We start from the raw sequence: 16,783 nt of genomic DNA on the forward strand, positions 1-16,783 counted from the left end.
GAATTTTATAAGACCTAAGAGGGACAGGGGTCTCAGAGCAGTCAATTCTAACTATAAATTGTAACTCATTATAAGGAGGAATAAAGAAAAGACAGCCCTAATTGGCTCGGATTTCAAAAACATTGAAAAAAGGCAGAAGAAGAGACACACACAACCAAGAAGCGTAAGGTGAGGAATGCTTTTGGGAAGTCCAAGCCGGCAATGAACTGAAGTCGGAGAGCAGTTACGTGTGCTAGAAAGGCACTGATGGTGTTACGGGCTGAACTGTGTACCCCTCCAAATCAATATGTTGAAGACCTGACTCCCAATACCTCAGAACGAAACTGAATTTGGAGAGGGCCTTTAAAGAGTTAATTAACTTAAAATGAAAAAACAATTAACTTAAAATGAGATCTTTTGGGTGGACCCTAATCCAGTATGATGGATGTCATTATAAGAAGAGGAAATTGGGACACAGACATGTCTGTACACAGAAGAGGACACAGCGAGAAGGTAGCCATCTATCAGCCAAGGAACGGAGCCTCAGAAGAAACCAAACCCGCCAACAACTTGATCTTGGACTTCCAGCCTCCAGAACTATGAGTAAATCAGTTTCTGTTGTTTAACCCACCCAGCCCATGGTACTTTGTATGGCAGCCCTAGAAAATTAATACCCTTGGCATGAAGCAAGCAATGAATGGGGGCCTTTGGCTTAGCACAGATGATACCGTCAGTCCTCATTTTTCACAGGTTCCGTCTTTGTGCCCCACCTACGTACTGAAATTTATTTGTAACCCCTCAAATCAATAATTGTGCTGCTTTTGCAGTCATTTGCAGACATTCACAGGGAGGCAAAAAGTTTGAGTGGTCATGTGTGTATTTTCCCAGCTGAGGTTGAATGCTCTGTCATCTTGTTTCAGCCCTCATGCTGTAAACAAGTGTCCTTTTCATCATTTATTTAGTGGCACACTTTTTGCATTCCATTTTTTGGGCTTTTTATTGAAAATTTTGCTATTTTATTTTATTTATTTTTATTCTTCTTATTTGAGTGTCATCGACACACAATGCTATATCAGTTCAGGTATACAACCTAGTGATTAGACAAGTTTATACATTATGCTATGTTTGATAACTTTTCTGTTTACGATGGTCCCCGAGTGGTAGTCCTGGGGTGTTGAAAGCTGTGATGTGCATTAGAGAGAAAATGCATGTGTTAGATAAGCTTTGTTCAGGCATGAGCTATAGTGTTGCTGGCCTTAATCTAAATGTTAGCAAATCAATAATATACATTAAAAGTAAGGTTGCCTTTAAACAGAAACACACATAAAACAAGGTGATGTAATGATGAGTTGATGAAAATGTTGTGACCAGAGCCTGGAAGGAACCTAACCCTGTATGTCCCCCAGGAGCAGTCATTTAGTATTCGCTAATTCAGTGTTCGTGGTGGCTTTATAGAATATAACTACCACATATATCGGGAATCAGCTGTATGATGTTGGAAGGGGTGGAAAAGTCTCGCCATCCAAATCTCATTTTCACCTTCTCTACCAAGAAGATCATTCCAAATGAAAAATGTAGAACACAAGTACTTGAGAGAAGAGGTGAAGCTCGAGGTAGATGAAAGGTAGTGAGGTCCTAGACACTCCAGCCCTGTGACGAAAAACGTACCCACATGGTTACTGAGCCACTTTTTCTGTCTCATAGATAGCAGAAGTAATAGAACTACTTCGGATGATAAAGATTCCAGCAGCCACAGCCCATTTAACTTTATATTACTTTATTAATAAATTCTAGAAATTCTTATTAGAATCTATAAAATAAGAGATTATAAATAATCTCTACTAGCAATCAGAAAAGAGAGGTGTTCTAGAGCATCCAGAAAGGGTTTTCTACAAGATATGCTATGCTAATTTAACTTAACTCTCCTACTCCTCCCGCTCCCCTTCTTCCTCTCCCTCCTCCTCTTCCTCTTCTCCTTCTCCTCCTTCTCCTTCTCCTTTTTGATATTGAATTCATAACCTATGTAACTTTGGGTAAATGTTCTTTAAAGGCATATCTGCAAGTTCAGGAACTAGTTAGCTTCTTTATCATTAATTCACAGTTGGGACATATAGTGGTCTTTGTTTGCCAAGAATGTCACCACAGGCTCTGACATTGCTCTTTAGTGTATTCTCCCCAAATCCATGGCAACCTTGGCTGCTCATCCTCATTCTGGATTTGTTTCTGTCCTCATCAGTGACAGAAAATTTGCTGGCATGCATGAGGTCTCCTAAGAACAGGTGTCGCATTATATCCTCATCTTGTTAAACATCATTTGCACTAGGAGGAAACTGCAGTATAATAAAAGGCACAGTGGCTTTTTACTGTAGTGGAATTCCTAATATAGTTTCAACTCAATTCAATTATAATTTTTAGTCCCATGGATAGCCTTCATTGGAAATTCTATTTCCCATGAGGTATCAATCTGGAGCATTTCATATCACTGTAATTGGTCTATCCCAGGACCACCTACACAAAATTTACCCAGGATGAACGCTGTTAAACATGCTATTCCTGATCTTTATCCCAATCCTACAGAATCAGAATCCCCAGGGGAGTGGAAGGGGGAGGGGGAAGACCTAGGGATCTGAATTTTAATAATCTTCTCAGGTGATTGAAAGTTCTAGTTGAAAAAGTAAAATAATCTGTGGGAGAGATTAGTTTGGCTAATAGTTCTACCAAATACTCATTATTCAATTTAAAGTAATAATTTTATTTATCAGGGTTAGCACTTGTAGAGTATGAGTTCATCTGTGTTGAATAAATATCGTAACTCACATTTTAAATTCTATTTGGAATTCTTTTTTTTTTATTTTAAAGATTTTATTTATTTATTTGACAGAGAGATAGAGAGAGAACACAAGTAGGCAGAGTGGCAGGCAGAGGGAGAGGGAGAAACAGGCTCTCCGCCGAGCAGGGAGCCAGACGTGGGGCTCAATCCCAAGACCCCAGGATCATGACCTGAGCCGAAGGCAGCTGCTTAACGGACTGAGCCACCCAGGCGCCCCTCTGTTTGGAATTCTTAAATAGGCATTTCAATAGGCATATACAAATACTTGCAAACAAAATGTACAAGTTTATAAAAATGTATCTGTATGCAAGTTTGCCTTTCATCCAACTCTAGTTTTCTATGGCAAGTCTTCAACTTAAGAATTTAGATGAATTTTCTAAAAAAAAAGCAAAAATCAAAAACAAGTATGTGCTAAGGCTAGATTAAAAGTTACTTAGAAATCCTATACCAGAAAATAAGGAATAGCACAGGTGCAAAACATGTTTAGTCCTTTGCAAACTCCTTTCATTTGAAAAAATTTTACCTAATCAGTTAATTTTTCCCTAGAATTCCAAGTCTCAAGACATTTCCTGATAAATATTCATACCTGCAGTTTTTCTTTATCTGTGTCCCTGGAAAAATTGTCTTACAGTTGTATTGAAAATGCAAATTTATATTAAACTGCAAGATATTTTGTTATTTTAAGAAGGATTTTTAAGACTCATCATACTAAATGCCATGTTGTAAAATATTAAGTGTGACATTTTCCATTTTACATATAGGAGAAATATATGTAATCGCAATTTGATGTTATATAAATTAGCAGTACATTTATTCCTTTTTAATAATTTATCCAGTCGCTATCAGATGCCGTCTGTCAATGTAAATGTCATTTAAGTTATATTCTTATTTAGTGATTATTCTTACTTAAAGCTTTTTGGAAGAGCATTTAGTTGTAGCTTATTAGAGGAGCAATTAGCTGTGCCTGTCCCTGAAAATGTCTGTTACATCATTTATTAAACATTATTTTGTGAATTTTAGTGTTAGCAATTTCAGATTTTATGAATTGAGTTTTGAAACATGGAACAAAGATTCTTCCGAAAAGGGACAGGAACAATCACTCAAATGTTATTTTTGTAAACATGCAGATGGTTCACATTATGTCACCAGTACCAAGTGATAGCACTTACTGTTTGCTCAGTGGATGAATGAGTTGAGCAAGATACACACACACACACACACACACACACACACACATTAGATCTGACCATAAAGTAAATGAGCATTTTATATTTGTCCTATATAAGTTAATTATAGAATTTTATAGTTTAATCATATGTATGCCATATGTCTAATTTACTCAGTATGTATTTAAATGAATTCTTTGATTTTAGCACAGTTGCTTATAATTAATTAAGTGTATTTAAATGAACATATAGAGATGCCAAATGAGAATACTATGGAAAAACCCTTTTTAAAAAAATTGTAATATTTTTACAGTTATATTCAATATAACTGTTAGGATTTCTATCAATTATTAATAATGCTGATTTAGTCAAAACATAACAGAGATATATAATATATAATATATGTAATATGTATAATACATAGCTCTGTCACATAATAGAAATCTATGACATATACATGAGTACCAGCAATGTCACCCTTGGGCATGTTCTTGAACAAGTATACAGTGTTGCAAATATGGAAATATTTTGAAAATTTGTAACGATATATCAAATCAAACAAAACTATAAACAAAGCATATATTTATGTCTTGAACAACTTGGGGCACACTATTGGGAGTCATCCTGCAGTTTGTTACATGAGTTCAAATTTTCTTTATTTACCCCCAGTCAAAACCGCATTTTATAGGAATTGGGGGGCACTTTGTGTTAAAAAGAAAAAAAATCCAAGTAAGTGTAATAAAAACAAAACTATTACAGGCCTTTTTGATTGTGTAAAGTCTTTAAACACCTGATTATATTGAAAAAAAATTATACATGTGTTTTTTCTTTAGGCAGCTGTGCATTTTATTGTAACATATTTACCTGTGTATATGCTTATGAGAACTACTAGGTGTATTTTTCTCATTCTAGAAAAGCTTAATTAACACCCTTGTGTCAAAGAAAAAAATTCTTAGGACTCCTTTGAGAAGGTTAGGGGTAAAAAGTCTCCTAAAATACTTTCTTTTAAAGCTGATCTTTGCTTAAATTTTAAAAAAGTTGTGATGTTATTGACAAGGTAGTCTTTTCTTTAAAAAAGAAAGAACAAAAGGATAAAAATTGCTGAAAACCTGAACACCACATTCATTCACATCACTTTAATAATTTATCAAGTGCAGGGCAACAATATGAAATTTTCATGTATGAGTATCATCCAGTCTCATATGAAAGTAACATGTGAAAAATAAGGTCAGAGATAAGACACAAATACCAGTAACTCTTGTCTACAGTTCTCTAAATTACAATAGAGTGTAATTTATAGAAGAAAATAAATATTTTTGGTTCTAGGAACTAAATAATTTTTTCAGTATTTGTAGGAATTTTTTTAAAATTCAGAATTACATTATGAAAGTGAAAAGTGGATGATAAAAACATCATTACTATAACAGCAATTGGGACTCGTACAGTGGAGCATTGTAGAGTTCTGTTTTTCTTTTTTATATTTAAGATGACTAGCTAAGGAATCTGTGTTTAGCATAGACTGGACAATCCTAAAGAGGTTTCAGAAACATTCAAGATCTCATCTCAGGTGCCTATTCTGACATACGTCTCCAAGTCTCAGGACAGGATTTCACCTGAATAAGGTAGGTGAGATTTTACCCCAAACGTTAGTGCATTCAGAAATACTGAGTGTGTGCATGTGTGGGTGTGTGAGTGCGTGTGTGCACGTGCAAGAGAGAGACAGACAGACAGCCCTAGGGAGTAAAGAACAGAAAGGCAATGTGGAGGGATGGAGAAACAGATTTACTTTACATTCACCGAATGCTGTCATTTAAACTTACTTCCAAAGGGCTTAATTTTAAAATGATAAATTCGCAAACACATTTGACTGCACCCATTTTACGTCCTAAGATGAATTTAAAGGAGGGAAAGATCTCAGTGGCTCTCCTTTTATTACTGGTGCTGCTGGAACAGAAGACTTAGAGACTATGTGTGGTTCATCTGAATCTCTGAATCCGTAATAAATATATCGTAAGAGGCTTCCATGGAGATGGACTCTAGAAGATGCTTTAGTACATCATGAAATTTTGCATACGATCAGCCCCCCCCTGTACCTGTCACAACTCCCAGATCTTGCGCTGGGTTTCCTCTCCTTTCAGGGAGAGACAAAGGTGGGAGAGTGTTTGCCAGGGCGTTCTCCCCCTGCTTTCGGAGGTGGGCTGATCCAGAGCTCTCTGACCTTATTATTTTGATCATCAGCCTTGTCCTCCATCACACCGCATTTAGTCCTCCCTGGAGGCCATTCTTTCTGCCTCCTTTGTCCCCCAAGGAACAGTACAAATCCATACAAAATGAAAAAGAGGAGTAATAATACCAATAATAAAGGGCAGTGATAATGACTAGTGCAGCAAACATCAGGTTAAATGCATTCTACAGAGCAGCCTGCTGGGCATGCTCCCCGGAAACTACGCCTACGTACCTGGGGCTTGGGGGGCACCGCTGTGCACTGCCTTCCAAGGTCAAGCCCCTACCGTTCTCTCAGGACCTCCAGGAGATGCAGGCTGCTGTATTTAATCCAGTCCATCCAGCTTGAGGAGCACGGTTTCCATTTCTAGAGCCTCCTCTTACATGCCACCTAAGGCCCAGGGTTTTGGGTAGTTGTTGGGATACCTAGGTAGGGCAAGCGTGACCTCTCTCTGCCCTTCATAAAAAGGCTCACTGGCGTCCATTTGTTTCTGGTCTGATTTTTTAAGATCTTTGTATTCAGTTTACTACTATGCATTCATATCCTCCCTCAGAGACTCTTGACCTCCATTTATTTCTTTTAAATATTTACTGGGATAATTTTTTTTTCTCAGCTGTTGTTGGTTTGGGGGATGTTATTATTGAAATGGCTTTCTTAATATTTGAAAGCTACATAAAATCATGTTGTACTGGAAATAATGTATATAATGAGAAGTAATTCAGGAATCATGCTTATAGAGGTTTTGAATTAAATTATAATGTATTTTTAGATGGTCTCTATTTCGTACCCAGAGCTAGGGGCACTTTAACTAAAGAGGAAGCAGTAGTTGAACACTCTATGTTGATGAAATTTTGCAGCAAATAAACTCAGTTTATTTCATTTTCAGAGTAATATGTTTGCTCCTCAGGCTATTTAATCTGTTCTGTATTCAAAAGGCAAACAAGTTTCTGTTCACAAGGCAAAATGCAGCAACATTTTTTTTTAATATTGACAGTATTAGTTCTGCTGGTGTTTTTCCTTTTCAAAATATATAAAAATAAGAAATAGAAACTCTGCAATTGCTGCACTATCACTAATACTTAATTTCAACATTTTTGCAATTTGCTGTCTTCTGATGTTTGTCATCTTGAAAAAGATGGTAACATCATTTCATATATTATATATGTTTCTTTTCTGCACATATTAAAGGCCTTTTCTATAAAGTAGTAATGGAATATGCTTCAAGTGATCAAAATTTAATGGCCCATAGTGCATTTGTAGGCCAGAAGCTTTAGGATGAAATGCAACAGCATTAAACGTCGAAATTTATTTTCTTCCAGACTTTCATCTTACAGTGATTTTCTGCAAGAATGGTATTAGGGTCTTGTTGGGAATAGTTAATAGAAACTCTAATAGATAATAACTGACTCTGTAATTAGTCATTTCAAGACAGAGGTACTCTCTGAGCCACTGATAAGAATTGAATTGTGTTGCTACATCATGTTTTCATTCTGCTGTCACAGCCCAGCAATCCATATTCATAGACTCCTGGAGCTGAGCTCATTGCCAATTTAACACAGATGTGGGAGCGATATGCACAACCTCCTCAGCCTTTTGATCCCTTCTTATTTCTTATTTGAGGAAATGGCAGAGTAACTTCAGAGTGAGGATAAGGCGTAAGGTGTCTTAGTGACAAAATTACTGGAAGATTAATTTGGTATGTACATAAAATATGTGTGTATATATATTCACACACAAAGTACACATGGGCAAAAGAAACACTATTATGGTTAAATGTAAAATTCCACCAAAATTTTCTCAGACATTTCTGATTTTTGAGTACCATAATAAAATACTGCATAGATTTTCAGTTTTTGTGTCCTGCAGGAGAAACCTTCATGTTCGTCTACCTCTGTGAATAACACTGGTTCTTTTTTCTCTGTCGAAAGGATGCTGGATATCACAATTTTAGTTTCATCAGCTACCCTATATTCTCAGTTTTATTTTATTTTATTTTGTTTTGTTTTGTTTTAATGTTAATGTTGTAACAAGTGTTTCTGTAGGGTTGAATTCAATAAACATTGATTGAGCTCTTCCTCCGAGCCAAGCTCTGAGGAAGGTGGAGAGTGCTCATGTGTTCCACAGTTTCTGAGAGCTTCGGGGTCACTGAGAGGGGAGAGGTGGCTTCCGCAGGGGATCAGAAGAGACTTTGTGAGAGAGATGGCATTGGGATCTGTGCCTGAGGAATGGGGAGGATTTTAACCAAAGGAAACAGGGAAAGTCATTTTAGGTGAGGACTCCCTTTAAAGAAAGACAAGGAGACAGGGAAGTAATGTTCTGGTTTAACTGGGTCACAGGGTGTTTTCAGCTGAAAGAGGGAAATTTGAATGAAGAGAATGGTTATGGCCAAGCCTGAAGGTCTTTGAAACCACACTGAAGACAGGATTTTAATCTATGGACAATAGGAAGCTAAAGATGTTTGTTGAACAAAGGAATGATGTGATCTGATAAAGACACATTTGCTTTTTGGTTATTGGTAATCATATACATGCTTTATTTTTCCTCTAAAATGCACTGGTAGGTTCAAAATTCTACTTGCAATCTGTAATGTTGATACTGCTTTTTTTTTTTCCCTTTACAATTAAAGTAGCTAGTCCTCTGTACATTTTATTTATTTATTTATTTATTAACATATAATGTATTATTTGTTTCGGGGTACAGGTCTGTGATTCATCAGTCTTACACAATTCTCAGCGCTCACCATAGCACATAACCTCCCCAGTGTCCATCACCCAGCCACCCCATCCCTCCGTCCCCCATCCCCTCCATCAACCCTCAGTTCGTTTCCTGAGATTAAGAGTCTCTTATGGTTTGTCTCCCTCTCTGGTTTTGTCTTGTTTCATTTTTTCCTCTCTTCCCCTATGGTCTTCTGTCTTGTTTCTCAAATTCTTCATATCAGTGAGATCATATGATAATTGTCTTTCTCTGATTGACTTATTTTGCTTAGTGTAATACCTTCTAGTTCCATCCATGTCTTTACAAAGGCAAGATTTCATTTTTTGATGGCTGTATAATATTCCATTGTATATATATACCACATCTTCTTTATCCATTCATCTCTTGATGGACATCTAGGCTCTTTCCATAGTTTGGCTATTGTGGACATTGCTGCTATAAATATTGGGGTGCACATGCTCCTTTGGATCACTACATTTGTATCTTTGGGGTAAATACCAAGTAGTGCAATTGCTGGGTTGCAGGGTAGCTCTATTTTCAACTTTTTGAGGAACCTCCATACTGTTTTCCAGAGTTACTGCACCAGCTTGCATTCCCACCAACAGTGTAGGAGGGTTCCCCTTTCTCCGCATCCTCGCCAACATCTGTCATTTCCTGACTTGTTAATTTTAACCATTCTGACTGGTGTGAGGTAGTATCTTATTGAGGTTTTGATTTGTATTTCCCTGATGCCGAGTGATGCTGAGCACTCTTTCATGTGTCTGTTGGCCATTTGGATGTCTTTTTTGCAGAAATGTCTGTTCATGTCTTCTGATTGGATTATTTGTTCTTTGAGTGTTGAGTTTGATAAGTTCTTTATAGATTTTGGATACTAGCCCTTTATCTGATATGTCATTTGCAAATATCTTCTCCCATTCTGTCGGTTGTCTTTTGGTTTTGTTGACTGTTTCCTTTGCTGTGCAAAAGCTTTTTATCTTGATGAAGTCCCAATAGCTCATTTTTGCCCTTGCTTCCCTTGCCTTCGGCGATGTTTCTAGGAAAAAGTTGCTGCGGCTGAGGTCGAAGAGGTTGCTGCCTGTGTTCTCCTCAAGGGTTTTGATGGATTCCTGTCTCACATTTAGGTCTTTCATCCATTTTGAGTCTATTTTTGTGTGTGGTATAAGGAAATGGTCCAGTTTCATTCTTCTGCATGTGGCTGTCCAATTTTCCCAACACCATTTGTTGAAGAGACTGTCTTTTTTCCATTGGACATTCTTTCCTGCTTCCTCTGTACATATTTTAATGCAAAAATATAAAAGATATAAAAATTGACTCTAAGGAAATAAAGTCTCATTGGGAAGGGTTTTATAAATTTATCATAAACATTTGTGAAACCATGAAAAGAAGTAGATGATATGGCAGATTGATGTGTTTAAGTAGATGCTTACCTATTTAAAGTCATTAAAATATTTGATGATTTGATATAAACCTTTGGTGTCTAAAATGGATCACTGGCGGCTCCTGTCATATGGTGGTGATATATTTCAATTTTTATAAAATAACCAGAATTGATAGGATGTCAGATAGAGTTTATAAAGCATTTTGCTAATAGGGAACTAGTTCTAAATATCTTTTTTTGCCTTTCTAGCTAGTAAAGTCCAAATTATAGTTCTAACACAGTTCTTGGCTCATAGAAGGTTTTATGTATATCTTTATCTATACACACACACATATATAGCAATATACATATATTTCCATATATATTACTTTAAGTCTGAATGTATTATGTACTTTCTAGTGCATTTTATTGTTTGGGTTAGTTTGCTCATCTTAAGTGCATTTGTAATAAGTGTGTTTATAATGAACTTCTTCCTTTCCCTTTTATTTTATTTATTTATTTTTTAAGATTTTATTTATTTGTTTTGATAGAGAGACAGCGAGAGAGGGAATGCAGCAGGGGGAGTGGGAGAGGGAGAAGCAGGCTTCCCGCCGAACAGGGAGCCCGATGCGGGGCTCGATCCCAGGACCCTGAGATCATGACCTGAGCCGAAGGCAGACGCTTAACATACTGAGCCACCCAGGCGCCCCTTCCTTTCCCCTTTAAATAGGATTTTTTTCTGAAACAAAATTTAAAAGACTAGCACAACAAAATTTTAAAGACTAGCACCTAGATTCAGCAATTATTCATATTATATAATAAACTTCTTTTCAAGTGAACTGATACTTGCTAAATATTATGTTTCCCATCTTCTTACTATTAGAGCACATGGCTCATAATCTTTGAAAGAGAAAGAAGGGTTTGCATATTAACTGGGCTAGTTAAATTAAGTTAGATATAGGTAGTCCTAATAGTTGTTCATCTTAAAGGTAGTTCAAATCCAAAAACTTTGTACAATTTTCCCTTATCTTAGTGTGCCCAAATTTATACCTTTTAACTAAAACTTCTACTTATGTAAAGGTAGTTTTATAAAATATTTTTAAAGGAAACATTTTTTAAATGACATTAGCTTTGCAACATTTTAAATTATGTAGTGGGACTATAACATTCTGAATCAGAAACTTACAAAAATATGAAAGTTGTAAATTTTCCTTCTAGTTCATGTACATATTAACATAATTTTACATTCAGCAATGTGAGCTTCATTTTTTTTTTATCATGAGCCACATTGATACTGTGTATATAGTAAACTTTTTTTTTAAAGATTTTATTTATTTATTTGACAGAGAGAGAGATCACAAGTAGGCAGACAGGCAGGCAGAGGGAAAGGGAGAAGAAGGCTTCCCGCCGAGCAGGGAGCCTGACGCGGGGCTCCATCCCAGGACCCTGGGACCGTGACCTGAGCCGAAGGCAGATGCTTAACCGACTGAGCCACCCAGGTGCCCCTATAGTAAACTTTTATAAGTTTTTTTTTTTTTAAAGATTTTATTTATTTATCTGACAGAGAGACAGCGAGAGAGGGAACACAAGCAGGGGGAGAGGGAGAGGGAGAAGCAGGCTTCCCGCTGAGCAGGGAGCCCGATGTGGGGCTCGATCCCAGGACCCTGGGATCATGACCTGAGCCGAAGGCAGACGCTTAACGACTGAGCCACCCAGGCGCCCCCCTTATAGTAAACTTTTAAAACAATTTATCAGAGATCACTCTTCTGCTTTCACGAAGATTGTTTCAATTGCCTAGATGGCAGCAGTGTGTGGATGTAACTGATGAGCTAAGACTGGAGAAGGCCAGATAGTGCTTGAAGGGTGAGTCCCAAGTGGAATTAGAGGAACGAAAGTCAAGTCAGGGCACATAGGAAGGGTAAGAACTAGTGCACATTGGGGTTCCCATGAAGCTTGAGCGAAAGGAATCAGGAAGATATCAGAGGGTAAGGTAATTATTAAGTGTGAAAACAGAAACTGGCAGTGACTGATGATGCAGAATCACCCAGGTGAGGGACAACGAGCCAGGGCAGCCTCGATGCCTGAGACAATTATTTGTAATTCTGTGGGGTTTTTGTTTGTTTGTTTAGGAAACCCTGACAGACTAACCAGAGGCTGCAAGTAGAGAGAAGTGGAAGCATTTGATGAAAGGGAAAGCAAAGGACAGAGAGATGTGTATTCCTGACATAGTTTCAAAGTTGGAGTGCCTTGGCGTAAAGTTTTCAGCATCTTGCTCAGATTGTTCCTGTGTTTGCTGCTGGTGTTCTTGTCAGTAAAAACATGCAGGCTGCAGACATTCTGAAGTTTCCTTCAAGCTATCAGGGAATCCAAACTGTGTCAGATGTCTTTTGAATGCAGAAGTGGGACCCGTTGTCTTCTTGAATAAAAGGGAACCCGGTGATCGAAAGGCTACGTCTCATATCTCGTAAGAGTTTGGGCAACATAGCCTCTCTCTGAAGCAAAGAGACTGATTTTCAGTTCACATATGGATTATACATTACATCTGTTTAAAGGAGGAGAAGGAATGCTTATCAAGACAGTTTTTCAAAGGCAAATCTCATTTTTCCCCTCAAAAATAACTCTAAACTCCCAACTCTAGCAAATGGAGAAATAGATTATAGTCAGTTAGTTTCTAATAGGGAACTCTTCGTTTAGATGATTTGTGTAAACACATAGCCTGTGAGAATGTATGTATACTTAAGGTGATCTGCCTTTTTTTACAGATGTCTTCAGTTGGCCTCTTGGTCCCACATCGATCATTTTGCATTCTGGGAAACATTTTAAATATATAAATAGCCAACTTTTCTTTCTTATTTTTTTTTTCCATGTGGTTTTTCCAGGTGGGATTCATTTGACATATAAAATCTAGGATTCATAACATACTTTTCCTCTGGAAACGAGCTGAAGATAAGACAACCTTGTGCCATTTTTGTATGAATGAGTTATTCGTTAATACATATTCCAATAAGTATTTATTGAACACCCAAAAGTGTCAGGAATTGTTCCAGATGCTTGAGATGTACTACTGAACAAAACACGATATCTGCCTTGATGGAGTTCACATTCTGAAGAATGAGAAGGACAGTAAACATAATAAAAACCATTGTGAGTAAATGTATGATTATAATAGGCTAGAAGGTGATAATTACTTGATAATCTGAAGGAGGAGAGTCCAAGGCAGAGGACGGTGCTGGTGCAAAGACTGGGCACGTCTGAGCAACAACAGGGAGGCTAGTGTGCCTGGAGTGGGATGAGCCAGGAGGAGAGCGGAAGGAGATGAGGAAAGAGAAGGAATGGAGGCAGGTCATGTAGGACTCTGGAGGCCACTGTAAAGACTTTGACATCGACTTAGCAGGGAAGCTGTAAGCAGAGGAGTGACATGATCCAATGGATGTTCCTAAAGAATTCTTCCGACTCTTATACTGAGAATAGACTCTAGAGAGAGGAGGGTAGAAACAGGAAGACCAGATTGAGGTCTAATGCAATAATCCATGTAAGAAATGAAGGTAGCTTAGAACAGCGTAGTAAGTGATCAGATTCTGGGTATGTTCTGAAGGCAGGGCCAATAGAATTTACTGATGGACTAGATGCAGCATATGGGAGAAGGTGATTCCAAAGCTGACTCAGCAGGACAGACGGTGCTACCAACAACTGATTTGGTGAAGGCTGTAGCAGAAGCAGTTTTGAGGGACAGGGTAGGCATTCAGTTTTGGTCATGTTGAGGTTGAGACCTATCTTCAACATCCAAGTGGGGTTGTTGAGCAGCATCTTGATATATATCTTTAGTATATATATAGAGAGAGGTATGTAGAGACCTGGATAGGAGACAGAAATTTGGGAATAGTCAGTTTATGGATGGCATTTTAAAGCCAAGAGACTCTAAGGGTAAGAAGTGTTTTTTGCAGTAATTCAATTCTGTTTTCTAAGACACTCAATGTTTAGAAATGATATGTCCACCTAGCCATGAGGTTACCAATTGGTATTCGTCTCACTACAACTAGGAATAGAACCAAGCAGGGAAAATAGCTCGCCTGATCTGACATTGCACATTATTGTTGGTAAATAAATTCCAATCCACTTATTCCTGGGATATTTTCACTAGACCTTGCTGTTTCAGCAATATCTTTTGGAAGAGAAGGCATATTAATAACAAGCTGGGGATGCCACTTATCTTGAGCCTGCTAAGGTCACAGTTGAGACTTGATGTAGACTGTGGGTGGAAATGTAGTAGTGCATGGGGAGGGTAGATGGACCATCTGAGCAGGCAGTAGGACTCCGCTGTGGGCAGTCCAGTGATCGCTATGTCTTCAGCAGATGTGAGGAGGTCTGTGAAGGGCTCCAGGTCTCCAGAAGGGAAGAGCAAGGCAGGGGTTCAAGCTCTGAAAAAGGGCAGGGAAAGGGAGGTTTCACCGATGAGTTACTATATGCATGATAGTTTGTTAAAGACATACATATACTGATAGATTGTAGATATATTTCTTTTCATTCTTACAGTGAATTGGATAGTATCATTTTTTTTTGTAAATGAGGAATGTGAGCCAAGGTCACGCACTGATCAGAGGTAGAGAGAGGTGAGATTCAGATTCAGGTTTGCCTCACTCCCTAACTCATAAAACTCTTATATTTTTTTAGTTTCTTGGGAGTAATAACCAGAGTAGAAGCATAAAGGAATGGAGAGGAGTCCACAGGGGCTATATTTGTGCACTTAATACAGAATTGCTGCTGTCTTACTGGACTAGAGTGGAGTGGATTGAGAGGAAGTGGGTAAAAGCAGGGTCCCATGGGTCCACAGAACTGCAGGTTGGGTCTGATTTGCTGGAAAGGACAGCCTGAGACATTACCTTAGAGTCCAGAGGCCAGTATAGTTAATTTAATAGAAAGCAACTTAATTCTAAACCCCACTGGATGGGGACACAGAAGCTGTTTAAGCACTTCTTACCTTGGCCAAGATAACTCACTGAACCAAAGGGTGGAGGCAGCAACAGAACCAACTGTGGGAATCTGGAGTAGGCAAAACAGGGGGCTGATGATTAGGGTGTGATTCTATAAATGAGGAGATTGAGACTGTAAGAGATGAAGTGGTTTTGCTCAAGAACAGATAGTAGCAGATAAGTACCTGGTGCCCGGATCCCACCCCTTACCCAGACTAGGGCTCCATCCACCATGCTGAGGGGTCACCTCTCGGCCACCCTCAACCCTCTTCCTCTCTAGTAACAGTGACACTGAGTCCTGCAGCTTTTACTTTCCTTTTCTTCAAATACTCCTCATGCATGTGAATAATCTGGAAAATAGTGTTATTAAACAAGGGTTTGGTCATGTCACTTGGCTTCTGTGGGATTGGGAGTTGGGGAGGGGGTGGTGTGCAGGCAGAGAGAAGACAAGAGAGATGCTGGGTAATCAGCATCAGACATGTTTAGATGATATCAGATGGTCCTGAACAAGGTTCCAAACTGCTCTGTGCCACAAATTCCTCATTTGTATCCTGGGAGTAATAATAGTACCCCTTTTATAGAAATGTTTTGATAATGAGATAATACATGTTAACTACTTAGCTCAGTGCCCAGCTGAGTGGTTTACGTGCAGGCAGTCAAGATATTAGCTATTATTAAAGAATGTGAAGGTGATTTACTCCAATATCCAATGCTGTTGTGGGGGTAGCATGATGTCAGGCTGTTCTATTGATCTACGAGTCTTGTTTTATGCTTTGTAATGTGGACGCTTCAGACCCTTTAGCTCTATTCACTGGATTTCCTGGAGTTTAATTTAAACATTCTCATTAAAGTTAATGTGACTCTGGCCATTCTCCTAACTGCCACCGAGCATGATGACAGTCTTGTACTGTGCACTATCAAAATAATATTACCTTTTCCTGGCTGCTTCCTACAAATGGCATCATCTTAATCTTATAAAACCAATGCAGGAGAAAATATTATGTCAAGATGGAAATTCTAATCATTATTTTAGGGTGGTGAGAAAGACAAAATTGTAAGAAGCCAAACCTGAGTGGCATACAGATACATTGTATTTGACCCTTTTTTCCCAGGAACATCCTGATTTTCTGGTTATGAAATCATTTGGACTCCTCTTGCAGACTTTGTTCTGGAACTTAAGGCATGCAGTGGTCTTCCTTCTTTGTTCTCAGAAGGAAAAAGACTAACTGTCTTCATGCAAATTAGTCTGCTTTTGTTGAAAAACTTCAGGGGATTCATCTATGAAATGTAGACACACAATAAGAAATACAGTGCATCTTATTGTTCTTCTTCCAGCCGATGTAAGATTGTTTCCCACAGTATGGAATACTTAAAAAAAAAAAAGTGTTTAATCGCAATGCCAAAACTCCAGCAATGCCTTTGACTGCCTTCAGGGGTGGTGATGGAGGTGGGGAAGCTAGCTATTCAATACTACATTATTTTCAGATGATTTTGCATATAGCTGGGGAACGTGTAAATGAATGCAGGAAGATAGATCTAATG

General features: G+C 38.2%; 1 protein-coding gene across 3 annotated transcripts in view; it reads left to right on the forward strand.

Annotated features, from left to right (window-relative positions):
* Positions 1 to 16,783, forward strand: part of RELN (reelin) — a 490,351-nt gene that overhangs the window by 54,527 nt on the left and 419,041 nt on the right. The window lies entirely within an intron of this gene.

Source organism: Halichoerus grypus, chromosome 12 (assembly GCF_964656455.1).
Source record: "Halichoerus grypus chromosome 12, mHalGry1.hap1.1, whole genome shotgun sequence".
NCBI lineage: Eukaryota > Metazoa > Chordata > Mammalia > Carnivora > Phocidae > Halichoerus > Halichoerus grypus.